This window comes from Serinus canaria, chromosome 1, assembly GCF_022539315.1.
Source record: "Serinus canaria isolate serCan28SL12 chromosome 1, serCan2020, whole genome shotgun sequence".
NCBI classification, from domain to species: domain Eukaryota; kingdom Metazoa; phylum Chordata; class Aves; order Passeriformes; family Fringillidae; genus Serinus; species Serinus canaria.
In genome coordinates this window covers 31,117,580-31,134,863 of record NC_066313.1, presented here as the reverse complement: position 1 = coordinate 31,134,863, position 17,284 = coordinate 31,117,580, and positions in this window count along the sequence as shown.

Below are 17,284 nucleotides of genomic sequence, written 5' to 3'. Positions count from 1 at the left end.
TCTGGGAGTTGCACAGTAAAGAGGCTGTGACAACAAGCTGCAAAAAAGATAATTTTGGTTAAATATAAGGAAAAAGGGGGGAAAATCACAATGAGAATGTCTGAACACAGAAACAGGAACCCAGAAAAGATGAGTGAAGTGATTTAATTTATGCACTGGAACTTCTCTTAGTGAGAAGGTGGACTTGACAATCTTGGAGGTCCCTTCCAATCCATTGTTTTATGGGCATGGGAGAAGGTCTGTATTAACAATATAACCATGCACAGGATTGTTTCCCAATGCCAAGTTTGAGCCCTAGTTTCCTTTTATGTATATAATGGATGTATCCTATTATTCTATTAGCTTATGATAATCATCAGCAATGTATAGAGTGATATAACATGCATATTTACCCTGCTTTAATATTTCTATCCAGTCCACAGCACCCATATCTAAGAAACAGGTGATTTCAATGAAACTACACTCTTCAGCCATGTTGTCAAAACATCCAAGTATAATTTAAATTTTGTAGGATAGATTATGGTGACAGCTCTGTTAGCCAAATGATTAATGTACTTTTTACTTGGATATACAGAACAGTGCCTGGGATTGGCCGGTTGATTTGTTTTGTAATAATCAGATTCTATTCTGCAGCCCCACTTCTTACTAAGATACCTTGCTCACGGATTAATAGAAGCTGATGTTGCTGTGCAGGATCCACAAGCATATTTAGGAAACAAAAATCATTTCAATCAGAAGATAAGACATTCTGAATGAATGATAAATCATTCATTTTGATTCTCTGAAAGCTTCTAAATCACCCATAACTGAGGTTTCTGCTTTCAGGATCATTGCATTTCCCAATTACATGCACTGAAATTATTGTTTTCTGTAAGCAAATAAAAGTAAAATTAAATATTTTCTGATACAAATGATAATTGGGCACTTGACTGCTAAGATGGTTTTATTTAAACAAAATGTACTCTTGTAATATTACATTTCTGATTCTACAATCCTGTAATCTTCAGGCTGCTTCTCTTCTCCAAGTCATCATAATTAAAGGCAGGTGTTCAATTTAGCCACCAGAAGGGATGAGTTAATGTTGTAATTATTAGTTGCAAAAGATTTTTAATTAGAATTAAAAGTATTTAGTTGTGAATAGATGCAGTTAGATGTTCATAAGAGTTTTTTTAGGTAAACACCTATCTCCAATAAAATGAGAAGGACTTGAGCTCCTAAGTATGTTCAGAATGTCATTAGGAGCTTATTTATGTCTAAGGGTAATAATTAAAAATGTTCCTTTTTCTGAGACACAGATTTAAATTACTATCCAAGCTTTCTGGTAACAAATATGTATTACTAATAAGAGTTTATCATCCTCTTTTGTTACTAACAGAATAGAAAGCATTATATTTTGTTGAAGCATTTTATCCTAATTTTCTATTTTCAAGTAGAAAATGAAAGTTTTTTTCAAATAATTTTCACCTTATGACCTTGTTATTAACAATGTAAAACATTTAGTAGACGTAGAACATAGATTTCTTTTTTTGTTTTTCCTCAATAGATACTGAACATTATATTCTAAACATTTAATTTTTGCATTTATCTTGCACAAGCAATTTTTATAACTCATGAATATTGCCAATTGCTTCTTTCTTCAGGTTTAGTGAATTGATGCCAAATTTGTGTGAATTATATTGAGCTCTTTTGTAAATTTCAAATCTTCATGGGGTTGGTTTTGTTTGTTTGTTTGTTTGTTTGTTTTTGTCATTGGTTTTGGTTTTTTTTAATGAACAATTATCAACACACAGTATAAAAAAGTGCCCTGTAACAATATCTACATATTGGACACCTCAAAAATAGCTTTTAATAATCAGGAAAGACATCTTGGAATTGCTATAGGAGTTTTTTTGAAAGACTAGTATCAGTTTTTGGTAAGAGAAATAAAATATGGAACTATTACTAAAAATAATGAGGTTGAGAACAAATGGTTGTCTCTGTTTCATTGGATGGTTCCTTCTACAAATTTTAATGGCAAGTACTTGTCATATTATCACAGCAAAAATATAGGAAATATAAGAATACTGAGAATATGGAGGATCAGAGGAATGGAATGTCTTGCATGAAGAAAAGTTGTAAGGACTTTTCCCTTTGAAAAAGAGATGATGAAAGGTAGGATCATAAATGAGGTCCACAAAACTGAAGTCAATCTAGGTTTCTCACTTTTCAGGATGAGTGAAATCTACCCTTCACCCTTGAAACTACAAGGAGACAATTTCTACTAGTTGATAATAAAGTTTACATTTAACAAATATTGCATTGAAAGAAGAACATCTCTACCTACCATCTGTAATCTGATAAAAGAACTACATGGGATTTTGATGCAAGCTAATATTTTTCTATTGATAAATAGTAGACTTAAATGGCAGAACACTTTGAGCAACTGCAGATCCTTTTTCATCTCATTTTTTATCTTTTTGCCTCCCAACTTCTATAATGGCTTTCTGACAAGTACTCATTGTTTAAAGTATCTTTTTTGTTTTTAAATTCTCAAGTAGAATCATGCAATGATGGAATCATTTATGTTAGAGGAGACCTTTAAGATCATCAAGTCCGACTGTTAATCCAGCACTGTCAAGTCTACCACTAAATCACATCCCTAAGTGCCACCTTTAAATTCCTTCATGGACAGTAACTCTTCCTTGGGCAGCCTGATCCAATGCTTGACAGCCCTCTGAGTGAAGACATTTTTCATCAGCCTTCTATAAATGGAAGAGTTTGTTGCCCTCTGTATGATCAGCTAAACTCAGGTAGCAAGAAGGACACCAGGTCCTTCCGGTTCTCTGTGTTTTCCTCCCCTTTTTTCCTACTTTTTCTATAATTAGGGACAATTTTGCCTATCTAGAAGGAAAGCTTTGAGGATCCCAATAATTTCTTCTCCAGAATGATTATGGACAGATCATGATCATTTAAATGTGGATTAACACATTTAACATTGGGATCAATTAATATCTCTTTTTTTTAGTAGTTCCTACTAAAGAACATACCTCTTCACAAAGCTGGCCTACGTCAGCCTTTTTGATGCCAGCAGGGGATAACCAAGCAGCTTCAAAGTAATAAGATCAGAACAGGAACAGAACTACTGTGTTTAGACAGAGTAAAACAGCTGTTCCTATTGACAATCTTTTCTTACACAATAAAGTGATTGTTTAGAAAGGCATTTACTTGAGATGGAAAAAGCAAACCAAAAGGCTACTACTTTGCCTATCTAGTCTTTCAGACCTGATTTTTTTTTCAAAAAATTTTCATTTTATTTGGTGGGGAGTTTTCTGCTGTGCTTTTCAGTTCTGACCCAAACCAATTAAATCAGACAGTTTATTTCATGGCCTTTTTGTTCCAAGAAAAGCAAGAAGACTAGAACAGTGTTAAGCCAATGTTTTTTCCTTCTATATTTCTTGGTTTTACAAATTAATATATTTCTACTTTGTTCACTGGAATAATAGTGAGAAAAGATAAAGGCTTTTCACTTCTATAAACTTTATAATATGTATTTCACTATTCAGAAAATATATGAACAGTGTGAAATATTTTCTTCCTGATAGTGGCTTTACAAAAAAAATTAAAAATTGATAAAATTGATTCTGTACTAGTTGTGATATCATCAGAGTGATTCATTCTATGTTGCTCTAGACATTTAAATACACTAGAAAATAAAACATAAACCACACCTACATTGCTTTGCATAATTTTAAAATAAAAAACTATTGACCTTCTGTGAAATCCTTACTTATATTGGTTCAGCTGCTGTTTCCATGAAAAGCCTCATAAACACTAATTCTGTTGTATGAATTAGTGGTCTGCAGCATCAAAAAAAGAAAGGCAGAAATGCACAGTTCATTTGTAAATATCAAGATCATATACACATCAATTTGTGCAGCCATGGGGTTTGAAAACAGCTTAATTCATTTCAATTTCCTATTAGTGAAATCAGAGGATTCATCAAAGGTAATTGCTAGATGAATACTACTTACTTTGGACTTGAGAACATGTATAATAAAAACAAGTTCACAATAATTTAATAAATTAAACTGATATTTGCCTGTTCATCTAGAAAAAGATTAAGTGTAGACAGCTAAAACCTATAAACTTGTAACTTGCTTTAGGGTTTTTCAAAGATCAAATTTTGTTTCAGTGGTGACTATGAAAAATAAACATGTTTGATTGGGCTGGTTTTGGCTGGAGCAGAATAAATGCCCTGCAGTGTAGCTGCTACAGGGCTGTGTTTTGAATTCCTGCTGGAAACAGTTCTGGTAACACAGGGATAGTTTTGCTGTTGCTGAGCAGTCACACAGAGCCAAGCAGCCCAGCCCAGGGGTTTGGGAGGGGACACAGCCAGGACAGCTGACCCTGACTGACCCAAGGGATGTCCCAAACCATAGGGCGAGTGTCGTGCTCGGCATGGAGAGCTGGGGGAGAAGAAGTAAGGCAGGGACATTTGCAGTGATGGTGTTTGTCTCCCCAATGTGATGGAAACCTACAGACCTGGGAATAGCTGAACACCTCCCTGTCCCACAGAAGTAGGGAATTAATTCCTTGTTTGCCTTTGCTCTACATGATAAACTGCTTTTGTTTCAGCCTATGAGTTCTTTCATTTTAATCCTTTTGATTCTCCTCTCCATCCCCCTGGGAGAGTGAGTGAGGAGATGGGTGAGGGTTAGTTTGCAATTGGGGTTAAACCATGATATAAAGAAAGTAAGAAACTTGGATTTTCTATGCTCTCTACTTCTTCACTAAGCCTCCTAGAACAGAAAAAATAAAAGCAGAAACCAATAATGAAGTAATTCAAAAACCTAATAAACACTTTCTCTGCCTTAAAACCATAACTTGTGTTCTGACCAGGACAGAGATTTCCAGGTGTACCAAACCATGCACAGGGATACAGTACAGATTGCTTTCTTGTATTACATGTGTTACATTACCTGGACAGGGATGGCAAGAGTGGCTCTTCCTGTGGTCTAATGCAGAGATAAAAAATGTCCAGGGATAAGAGCATAATCATGAGCTTAAGAGCACGTGCACAACACTTTTGATTCATAAGGTTCTTGAGGCATTCATGATACAGACTATTGGAAATGGAGGCTGTTGCACTGTTGTCTTCTACTAATGGATTTTTTTCACTGAGATGAATTCTGGGCTTGATGATAATTTGGTTTGACACAATATAATTTTTTTTCCTCTATGTTTGTGTACTTTTCTTTTAACAAAATGAACTAAACATATTTTCCAGAGCAAGTAGTGATTTATCCAGCTAAATCAGAATCTCTTTAAATTGAATTGTCTTGATTCATCTCATTTCACTGCAGAAATCTCCAGAGTGAATGTCTGTGTCAGAGCTAGTAATCCACATCTTATTCTCAATGGAGACAAATAGGCACTTTCAGGCTGTGATTCAGTGCATCTTAAGATAGATATCTAAAATGCATTATATCATAAAACTGCCAATGCTGTGGAATAAATCCACAACAATGCCCTAACAGGATACTTTCTGTAACATGATTTTCACTTGGCCTTTTCACCCCATATGTGAAATCACTGGGATCCAATCAGAAATTTTAATTTATGAATTCATTTCTCTTACACATTGTTTCACAACTCTTTTAAGAAAAGGTAAGAGGTAAAACTGCTTTCAAAACTTTGTTTTACTCATTTGACAGGTCATTAATAAACATACTTTACTTTTATTTCTGATACAATTTCAATTTCAGTATTTAAAGAAACACAAGTGCCCTGATGGAAGGCACCATTTAGCCCTGTATTTGGTCCCTAGGAGGGACAGTAAGAGAAGATGCCTAAAGAAATCATTGAATCCTGTCACTGACTCTTTCTCATTCCCCCATCATCCAGAACAAGGAGTTTTTTGCAATATTAGTGGTTATATTCCTGCCTTTTTGAGTTTATTTTAATGGATGTGCAGTCTCTGAATCTTTTTGACTCTTTCCATTTCTCTTGACTCAGCTTTTGGAGGTTTGCTTTTCAAGAGGAGTTTCAGATTTTTTTTTTTTTAAACTTATCTCCTGCAAGCTTTAGACAGTGTGCCATCTTTCTTATAGTAGGATCTTTCAGTTAAAATAACAAAGAAACAACCAAATAGCTCTATATTCCCCTGAACTTCTCCCTTTTGTCTCTGCTAACCATTATCATATTCCTCCTCAGATTTTCTGGCCAGAGCTCCTCCCTTTCATGGTACAGCTGCTCCATTCCTTTACCATTTTGAATAAGTTACTCTAAAGCTTTTTTAAGCTCCACAAGAACCCTCTTGAGATGAGGACAACAGATCAGCACTTCAAGCTGTGGATACATAAGGCTTTTTACTGCACCAAATTCTTTCTCTTTTGTTTGTCATGCCTTTCTTGATGACGCTCAACATTTCTTCAACATTAAGACTCATACTAAACACTCAGAGCTTCAAATAAATGTCCCAAACCAGGACCAAAGGAAGCCTAGTTTTCCACTGGCCATACAGAGAATCACCTAGTTTTGAATAGCCTCCTACATTAAAACCTAAGTGTAGATGGTGTGACAAGTTCCTAAAATTGAAGAAAAGAATATTCCATGCCTTCTTCTGAGTTTCCTGGACTCTGTACCTAAAGCTGTATAGCACTTGGAAAGATCAAGCCTAGTATTGTAACTCCCATGGATCTAAGTGAAATCTGAATAAGGAAAAGATAATTTTATTTATAGCTCATGCTTCTAAGGTAAAATTTTCCTTCTTGGGGTTGAATGGATCATAAGAGATAAATGTGTCCTTGGAGAGGTTTAAATCTCATGCAAAGGAAACAAACAATGAATCAGAAACCACAGGAGTTTGAAGTGTAGGGGTTTTAGTAGGAAATATAAACTTCCCAAGAGTGTAAGAAACATGAAGATTCATTGAGCTCCTAGAGAGCCTCAGTTTCCTTCAAGGGTTGTTGACTAATTATACACTACTTGGACCTTCATTCAGAAAAAGAAATTAGAAGACAGATCATGGTACTTGAAGAAACTGATAGTAATTACAGCTACAACAGTAATGAATCCATAATGCTTTCAATGTAGCATGACCATTCCTGATTAGTTTTTTTGTTTTTTTAGTACGTATCTTTTGTTTCAAAATACTTCTCTTTATCTTGATGACAAATATACTGTGGGGCAGTTCACACACACAGAGGCTCAGAAACCCACACAGGCACTCACCCAAATTGCAGGGTTTGACAAGGGACAGCCAGGTAAGGTGAAGTACTTATTACAGAAGCCAAGAATCATAGAATGGTTTGGATTCAAAGGGACCTTAGAGATCCTCTGGTTTCAATGCCCTGCTGTGGGCAGGGACACCTTCCAGTGGATCAGGTTGCTCAAAGAACTCTAAGGTTAGATATTGGGCCATGAAGCTTATTAAGCACAGAATCAAAACTTGGTGAATGCTTTTTCACTTTTTTTTTATTTTATTTTTTCCTACTGAAATAATAATCATGTGTGTGAAAAAGTCCCATATAATCACCTCCAAGAGATTTTCTAAACTCCCTCCTCTATTTCTGTATGAATCCCCCATTGCTAGTTTGTATGGAATACTTCACAAAACCATCTATTAATTCAGCACAGAAGGCAGTACCAACCCCTCCTGGAAACAGCTGTACATTGACTGCTAGATATTTGTCTTCCTTCTGCATTTGAAACAACAGCTGCAGGTTCTGGCTTTAGGGATTATAAAGGGTGCAGCAATGTGAGGTGATGCATCCAAAGGAAACATCTTGTAATGCATTAAATCCATCTGAGAAAAATTATGGAACATTAAGAGGGGGATGGGGGAGGAAACAGTAGAAAAAGCCAAAAAGGTAAGCCAAAGCAAAACCAAAGCAAAGCCTTCATTGAAGCTACGACATTTCTCTTTCTTTAATATAAACTCAGAATATATTCAAGAGGGCAAGCAGTGTCAGTTGTAATTCTGCTTGTTCCAATTTCTCACAAAATAGCATCCCTGAGCTAAGATACTATTCTAAAAGTCAGATCTGGAGATTATTTGTTACACAATCTTTGTAAAATCAGTGAACAGAAACACACACACCTGAAAATCCCTAATTTATTACATCCCAGAAGCTCTACTGTGCACTAAACCAGCCTGTATGCTGTGATTTGTGCTGTACAACAGGAGTAACTTTGCTCTTGGTTCATAATGTGCCTTACATGCACAATCCATTTTGCTCCCTGAAAGACCTCATTTAGCAACTGGTTTTTATATTTGATATTTGGTCTTTTTTTCTTTTTTTTAATAAAAATTTCTTCATTATTGAGATATTTCAGCTGAGAAATGGTTAATCCATCCATGAAACACTATTACTGTCTCATTATCAATGTCTCATTAGTGGATAGTTGTAGGCAGGATTTAATGGTGGAGCTAAATGGTGGAGCTAAATTATCTAATAGCTGATATTGGAAACGAAGGGAAAAAATATAATGAAATGCAGCAAAACAGAAAAAAAAGAGTAAAAAGGCAAGTAGCAGTATGGTTACTGAAACTCAAGAAGGCAGCCTGATGTCCCATTGCTTGATGAGTCATTTTTAAATTATTTTTTTCAGTAAGTAGTGAAGCTTTTGTATTTGTAAGAATTTGTGCTGCAGTGAATGTTCTAGAGACTATGAAACTTGTTCTAATATCTTAGCCTCAGCTTGGCCATTTTTATGTTTCTTTTATCTCCCCTGGCTCCTGCTTCTCATCCATTCAGTCAGCTTTGTCTGAAAGTGGTAGACAGTGAATGTATCAAAACTAAATGAGCATATGAATAGGAAGAATTCCCTTTTGTTTAGGAACTGTTCTTCTGTAGGGAGCTTGCCTACAAATGGTTGCATCAGCTGAAATTTCTTTTATATGCTTTTCTGTAGAAAGCTATTAACAGAAATTGAACCTCTGAGTGCAATTTTAAATTATAAGTTTTACCAATTTATTCCTAAAATTATTTGAGGGTCCTACTTCAGTATTTCACAAATATCCTAATGGTCATGAAAAACATTTTTGTCCCAGGGTTGTTAAGATCATTAATATTTTATATATGAACACTTCTGAACAATTCCAAATCTTGTTCAAGCAAAGCCTGTACCCTACTTACTGTTAAGAATATAAGAATATTCTACTGAGTGAGAGCAAAGATATATTGATGAGACCTCTTCTAGTCTTTCTATTTTTCCTTTAAATATAAAAGCTACTGCTACCAAAAAAAAAATTACAACATCCTTCCACTGTCCCATTATTCCATTAGTAAAAAAAAAAAAACAAAACCCAAACTTATTTAGTTGGTAGTGTTCAATAAATTTTCTCCCATGGATCCAAGTTGTGTTTAAGAGGTTTTCAACATTTACTGTAAGGCTCCTATCTCATGCTTTCTCTCTTGCAATGCAGCATCTGGGCTCTAGCTGCAAGTAACCTGCTGGACCCCGTGTAACTGTTCCAGAGGAATGTCCATGTCTCAGAGCAGGATGCCATGTGCATGCTGGGCTGTATTGATCTGAACTGATGGCTACAATACTTCCAGTGTCAGAGCTGGTTTGGAGTACTTCCCTCATGGCATGCTGTATTTGGCCTTGCCCTTAATGTTCCTCTAGCAAAGAAAACTAAAACAAATTTATTTTTTCAGTCTTCTCATGTTCTACTCTAAGATATTCTAGTTAGTGTTCAACATTAGAGATGTACCTTTTTCTTTAGTACAGCACAGGTGACTTCTGACTAATCAAGCCTCATGCTTTATGACTTGACATTTGCAGTGTGCTCTCAGCTGGCAGCAAAAATGTTCTATTAAACAGTTTACATGAAACACAGCAGCTAGTGTTTATAAAACATATTTCCAAATTTATTAATTACAAAATTTAAGTGAACTTAAATTTTAGTTATTAGTGGAAAAATATGATAAAAGAACAAGCTGAAAGTTAGAATGTGCACCATCTAGTCCAGCTATCACATCTGGGAATAATACAAATCTTTCTGGAGTTTTTCCTATTAGGGCTTTGCATCTTTGTCTGTCTCTTTATAAAACTCAGTGCTGTGATTCCTTCAGATTTTTGAAAAGGAAAATAGTTGCAACGAATGTGAAAGACAATATTTGGGTTCATTTGTAAGATATGGGTAAATAGTGGGAAGATGCATATCTAACATTTATATAGTTTTTATAGTTATAGGCAACATTTTAATGACCAAATCACCATTTTCTCTTCTCTCAGTCAATGTACTTGGCTCGGTTGAAGCAAAGTACTGAGTTAGTTGCAGTTCTGTTTTACAGGCAGCTCTTACTTTATTCTAAGAGAATAGGAAGAACACATTCAAAGCGAAATAATTTCACCTAATAAAGTCAAATATTATCTAATCTAACTCAGCCCTGCTTCATCTCAGGGCCATTACCCCTTGACCCTGTAAAAAGTCCCTCTGCAGCCTTCTTGTAGCTCTTATAGGTACCAGAAGGCTGCAAAAAGCTCTGCCCAAAGCCTTCTCTTCTCCAGGTTAAACAGCCAGAACAGTCTCAGCCTGTCAATGTAACACAGAAGATAATGTGGAGGTGATAATCTTTTTCTAAGCCACGCTGGTTAGAAGTTATGCAAAGAGCAGCAAGAGAATTATTAGTGTGAAGGCAATGACTTAAGAAGTAAAAATCAGAGAACTAGACATCTGTAGTTGACCTTCACCATCTACATGTGGGCAAACATCTGAAAAGTATAAACAAGGAACAACTCACACAGACACTGTGTGAGGGTGACAGCAGGTGCACTATAGCCTATGAAACATGGGTGAGCCACAGGAAGGACCATGATTTAGTCAGTCCTGCATTTTTTCTCTTCCCTCTTATTCTTTCCAGTTTTATATTCTATCAAATATAACTAAAGATTTTATATTAATTTCTCAGAGTGCTGGAGGCTGCTTCTGAGTCATTTGGTAGCTTGTTACATTGAGCTCCTTGGTTTGTTTCAGAAATGTGTTCTATAAGAATTATATTTAATTTCACATAATAGATTATTTTTCCTTTATGTGTTCCTTTAGTATTACATGAAGCAGTAAACAGAAACATTTATTTGACTAGCATAACATCTCTGATTTAATAAACCCCTGTGACATCAACCCTTACTCACCTCTGAAATTAAACAGCCCCAATGTGTTTCATCTCTCCCCCCATGGGAGTCTTTTTGTGCCCTTAATAATTTTCATTGCCCTACTACAGACATCTTTTATTTCTGTTATCTCTTTCTTCGAGATGGTATGGCCAGAACTGAGCACGAGATTCAAGGGAGAACATGCCATCAATTTATATAATGGCATAATAATACTTTATGAATTTGGGACATTGCTGGACTCACTGCATATATTTACTGCAGAATTCTGATCAGTTCACTAAATTCAGGGGATGATTATTATCCTATTAAGCATTCAGAGGAGCAGAATTGAAAGGCTAAGGGTTCCCTCCTTTTTTTCTTTTTCTTTTCTTTTTTTTTTAGCTTCTACAGTGCTGTGTTTTAGACCTATGCTGAAAACAGTGCTGATAACAGGGATGTTTCCTTTATTGCTGAGCAGTGCTTAGACAGCAATTAACCCTTTCCTGCTTCTCATCCAATCCCACCAGTGAGGAGACTAGGGGTGCACAAGCTGGGAGAGGACACAGCTCTGACCCCAGATGATCAAATGTGTCGGACTAAATATATATTCATCCCAAACTATGTCACACTCTTCTCAGCAATAAAAAATGGTGGAACAAGAAGGAATGAGGTGGTGCTTGTCTTCCCAGGTCATCATTGCACATGATGGGGCCCTGGTGTCCAGGAGGTGGCTGAACACCTGCCTGCCCGTGGAATGTGGTGAATGAGTTCTTCATGTTGCTCTGCTTACACATATGACTTTAGCTTTACCTAGGAAGCTGCCTTTATGTCAGCACATGAGTTTCCTCAGTTTTACCCTTATGACTCTCTCCCTCATCCCACAGGGAGCAAGTGGCTCTGTGGGGGTCAGCTGTCATCTCTGGGGATGCTACTGTGACACAGTGATGACACAGTAGAAGACACAGTGGTGCTACTGTGTCTTCTCCCCTTTTTTAGCCAGTGAAGAAAAGGCAGTTTTCAGAGCATTTTATACCTGTGGATGAAATTCCATGCCTTGTTGCTGTGGATGACTGCCTGTTGCAGTCTTTGGACTAGGTGTAATGTACAACACCACACATACTGTGATATAATGATATGATAATCATATCATACCACCACCTTAAGATAATGATTCTTCAAGAATATCTTCCAAGATAAATATGGTTTTATCTTCTTTCTGTGCCTGCATACCTTGAATTCTAGAGATTATTTACCTGATACATCAGCCTTTCAGTGGCAGAAAACAAACTCTTTCTTGAAGAGTGGAAAAACCAAGACAACACCCAGTTAGTGGTTTACAGAGATCATAAGAGATTAATCTTTTGGGAACCAGAACTCAGTCATTGATTTTTTGGGAAGGTTTTTGGGAAGATTTTTTTTGCTGTTGTGGGTTTGTATTTTTGAGTTGGTTGGTTCATTTTGGTTTGGTGGGATATTTTTTGGGGTTTTAGTTTTTTGTTTGTTTTATTTGGGGTTTTTTTATTAGTTTTTGTTTTGTATGGGAACATGCTGGCATTTACACACTAAAACAAAAGAAAAAGACAAGATATTTTGCCAACCTAGTTTTCAATAAACCTTGTATTTTATTCTTTGTGAAGTCCCTAAATTTCTTAGAGAATATTTTTTCAAAATTCTTAGATATCCTTCGTAACAATTGCTTATATTTTTCTGGAGAAAATAGGTTTTGGCAGGTGATTATTTGCACACAGCTTCAGTGAAGACATTTCCAATTTAAAATAAATGCTTTGCTTTCCTCAAGTCAGATGATTAGGCATGAGTTTTGCTCACTGATTTGACTAATAAACTTCTATTAATTTTTGATGTAATATTCATGAATTGAATTCTAAAGTGCCTTTACTTAAAAGTGCCATGATTTACATTTCAGGCATATTGAATTTCAGGATTTAATCCTTGTGACCATTTCACATAACAAATTCAACTGAGACATCTTTAAAAACACAACTGGAGAAGAAACTTGGAAATCCTCCCCTCTCAAGAAAAAAAACAACAAAAAACCAAAAACCAAAACAACAAAACAAAAGAAATAAAAAGAAAAGAAGAAAGATAATACCAGAAAAAAACTGTGACCTGTGATGAGGGCTAATACAATGAATCCTGTTCTGACTGCTACTACTCACAGACTCAGATTTTTGTTTAACAATTTTAAACCATAGATATAAAAATGTGCCTATTTCCCATCTTTTAGACATCAATGAATTAATGGATACTAAATCTTTTAAGGAATAGTGAGTTACTTCATTTTCCCTTGCTTTTGCTACCAGAAAATCCTAGTTTAACAAATACACTTTTATGTCCTTTAAGCTTAAAATCCCTCTGTTTTCTAACTAAAACAAGGGATAGTAATCTACAGTCTTCTACATTGAAATACTTTTTTGGCTGTCAGGTGATTTTACCTTAGAGATTTTTTTTCTTCTTCTTTTCCTCTCTTTATCCCTTACATGCATATGCTTCCATTCTCCTTCACAGCTACCTCCCTTAAAACCTCTGGCACTCCTGACTACTTTTTTTCTTAAAATTTGGGGATTTTTTGTTAGGTATTAATTCAGCCATCCTATATTTTGTAGCTGAGCAGAAATTAGCTTATATAATAAAAGAGCATCTTTAGACTCAATGATCAGGTTTTTTCTGTCCTAAAATACTTTGAAATGTCTTTACTTGCAGGAACCTCTTATTTTCTGGCCTTGTTTCCCCCCCCCCCACTCTGAGATCACAACTTTTATGTCTGCATAAACTCTTGCTATATATTTCCAGCAACAATTTATACCTCTTTCAGTATCAGAAAGCAAATGTCACCATCCTGAAAAATGGTGTACGATAAAGACAACCTCAGCATGCCTGAAGTTAGAGCTCAAGAGTACAGTCAATTTGCCATTGTTAATCCCATTAAGTAGGCACATCCTGATCCCTAGTAACGTTTGGGGACTGCATTACACTTTGACTTGGGTAGCTGTGGTGAGCAATAAGCACTGTGACCCTATTAAGAGCAGCTTTCCAAAGGTGCACAGGCTTATTTTGAAGATGAAACAAGGTATATTGAAAATATGAATGCTTTCTGGTGCCAGAGTGTTTTGTCTGATAGTACCATGGAGCTGCAGTCAGAGATCAGATATCTCACGTGCTCAGCTTTGTATAAAGCATATAATGAAGAGCTATTATCCAGTTCAGAGCCAAAGGAAAAAGGCAAATAGAAGCCAGTAGGGCAAAGAGAAAAAGGATGACTAGAGAACAAGAATTCAGTGAGGTAATACTCATTAGCATACCTTACTTTGATAGTCATCCTAGAAAATGTCACATCTCCAGTACCTCAGGATCAAAGTTCTAGAAATCATGTCTTTTCAGTTTCAATTTTTGACTGCATGAAATAACTACTGTTACTTCACTAAAAGCAAAACTACCTTTTTACAAGTGATCATATACACACAAAGTTAATAATTTCTGGGGCGTTTATTTCATGAGACAGCACTAAACTAGAGCTGTAAATAACACACATTTCATAGCAATCAGCACAGAGGTAATAGAAAATTTTGGTTGATACTTGTATGAACAAGCTTTATATGTTTTTGTATGTCTACAATGTGTAAGCAAAAGAACATACTCATGATCTAAATAAATCAAAGTGCTGGGAAAGCATCTTCAGACCTATTGTTGTCAATATCTCAGAGAATGAGGATCTAAATTTCAAAAATGTCTAAATTTCAAAATGTGTTGTAACCATTCCTGCAGAATGCCTCCTGCCAGTGTAAAATCGTCACTGATCACAATTCAGTCTCAAGCATGAGAACAGAACAGCAAACCTCATTTTAACCTATAAAAATGGGATACCTTGATATCTCAACCAAATATAAATAAAATGACAGCCTAATTGCAAGAGCTTCAATTATGATAATTAGACAGCAATTCATGCTTCATTGATGCTACACATACGCTGCTCTAACTATTCCTGCATCATAGCTTGGATACCACATTTACTTCCTTCTTCAGCAATAAGTAAACTCAAGGGTTGGGCTGCATTCAGAATTATTGTTGCTACATAGATATTTTACTGGAATTAGGTTCTTAATATATATGTACTCTAGAAATGTTTATTTATTGTGACATTTCCAAACTTAACAAAAGTTTTGGGAGCAAATACAGAAAATGTGGGAGCTCCAGGAGGAACTCAGGTTCTCAAACTCAAATGGAAGTTCCAAACCCCATGGTTCCAGTGGGGTTCTTCACCCTAGAAATAGTGATTAGAGCAGGAAATTTTTCAGGAGTAAAAGCCTTTGATTAATATAAACTCTTTGAGTCTGATTCTCTTTATTAGTGCAGATTCAGTGTAAATAAGGTCCATCTACGGGTTGACGTGACCAAAGGATCTCTGTCACTTATGGGGTTTGGCTTAAGATGATCTAGTCTTGGAATAGATCTAAAAACATTTATGACTGTACTGCTATAGTTTCACCTGAACTCATTATTTCTGCTGAAAGGATTGCATTAGTTAGTGCTGTGCCACACTCTCTTGGTGTTTTGTCTTTGAGGTCTGAGTAAGAGCTACAAACTCACAGAAGTATTTACCATGCTCAGAGTTATCTCAGAGGTTTTTCCCAATGACCTCTGTTGCTCCATGCAGGTACATCTAACAATGTCTCAGCTTATTATGACTGGTATGATGAACTCACCCTGATATGACTTGTGCTGCAGGAGGTAGAAATTTTGATATTTTTTTAGTTGCAATCAGAACGTAGTAACTGTAATTCATAGCAATTTCTCCTTTACTCACATAATTCAACATAGGATTAACCCAAAAAACTCAGTGCAGAAAACTCAATGGATGCACATGAGAAGCAGAGCTTAAAAGACTGTTCTTAGTTGAAAATAAAGCTATTTAGAAATTCCTAAAGGTGTTGTCACACAGTCATTAATTCAAATGGAAGGCTGTCAAGCAAAAGAGCAACCAAGATTTTGGTCTCCATGTAAACAGCAATTACTTGAATACAGGATTTCTGTAAATCAATAACCCTCTGTATTTTCCATAGTTCTTTTCATCACAAAGAAAATATATATACCTTCTGGAGAAATATTTTTCTTATCAAGATTTAAGGCAAGCAAGTATACCTTTTAATGTGATGTTACCTGTGCAATGAGCAAAGATACTCCTCACCTGACAAGACCCTTTCAAATTGTCTTTTCCTTTTCACTACTAAACTTGTACTTTTATCATTATTTCTTTTCTGCTGTTTCAGAGCACTGCGAAAATTATTCATTTACCTATATCTTATTAAAAGTATTTGAAAATGAAGGTAGACGGAAGAAAATGCATCCAATTCTGAGACCATTTGAAATGCTGAAATCCCAACTACTTGTGGTATTTCTCATAAAATCAGGAAACCTTGGAAATTCAGCTGAAATCTATATATTTCAAAGAATTTGATAATTTTCTCTAATATGTTGTCATTTTCCATAGAATTTCCTGCAGAATAACAAAAACATCTGTTTCTTCTTATTTTAGATGGACAGAAAGTAGACACCAATACTAGCTGTAGGGTAATCCAAGACCTTTTAGAGTTTTCAGAATTACCCTGGAAAAAAAACAAAAGACGATAAAACACTCCTCCCAAAGTACATTTGTATAAAATTTTAGTTAACAATATATATAAGTATGTATGTATATACATGCAGGTATGTATATGTGTAAAATTTAGACTACATAAGTGTTCATATATACTTTCATTAGCATGTCTGTATTGTTCTTCTCAGAATCTAAAGAACTGTCTTACTTTTAAAACTGCAGATGAAAATGCAAATTGAGCTGAGCTTAACTTTTTGTAGTGCTTTGTTTTGTGCAGTTCTAAGCATTTACTGGTCAGACAACAAATGCAGTAGAACACTGTTGGCCACTTTAGCGCTAAATGATTCCTGACCTCCATGCTGTGTGACTGAGCTAACAACATTTTTGGGAATTTTTTTCTTGCCCTTTGTGAGCTAGTTTAGAGGGGGAAAAAATCCTGAGGCTTATTATCAAGATTTCTCTGGAGGCTAAGGTGAGAAGCATTGCTTTTAATGGGACTATTTTGTGGCTGGGCATAAAACCTAACTTAGTTTTCTAAACTCTTTTCAGAGAAAGACCTCTACTCCCTCTGAATCTATTGCCATTACC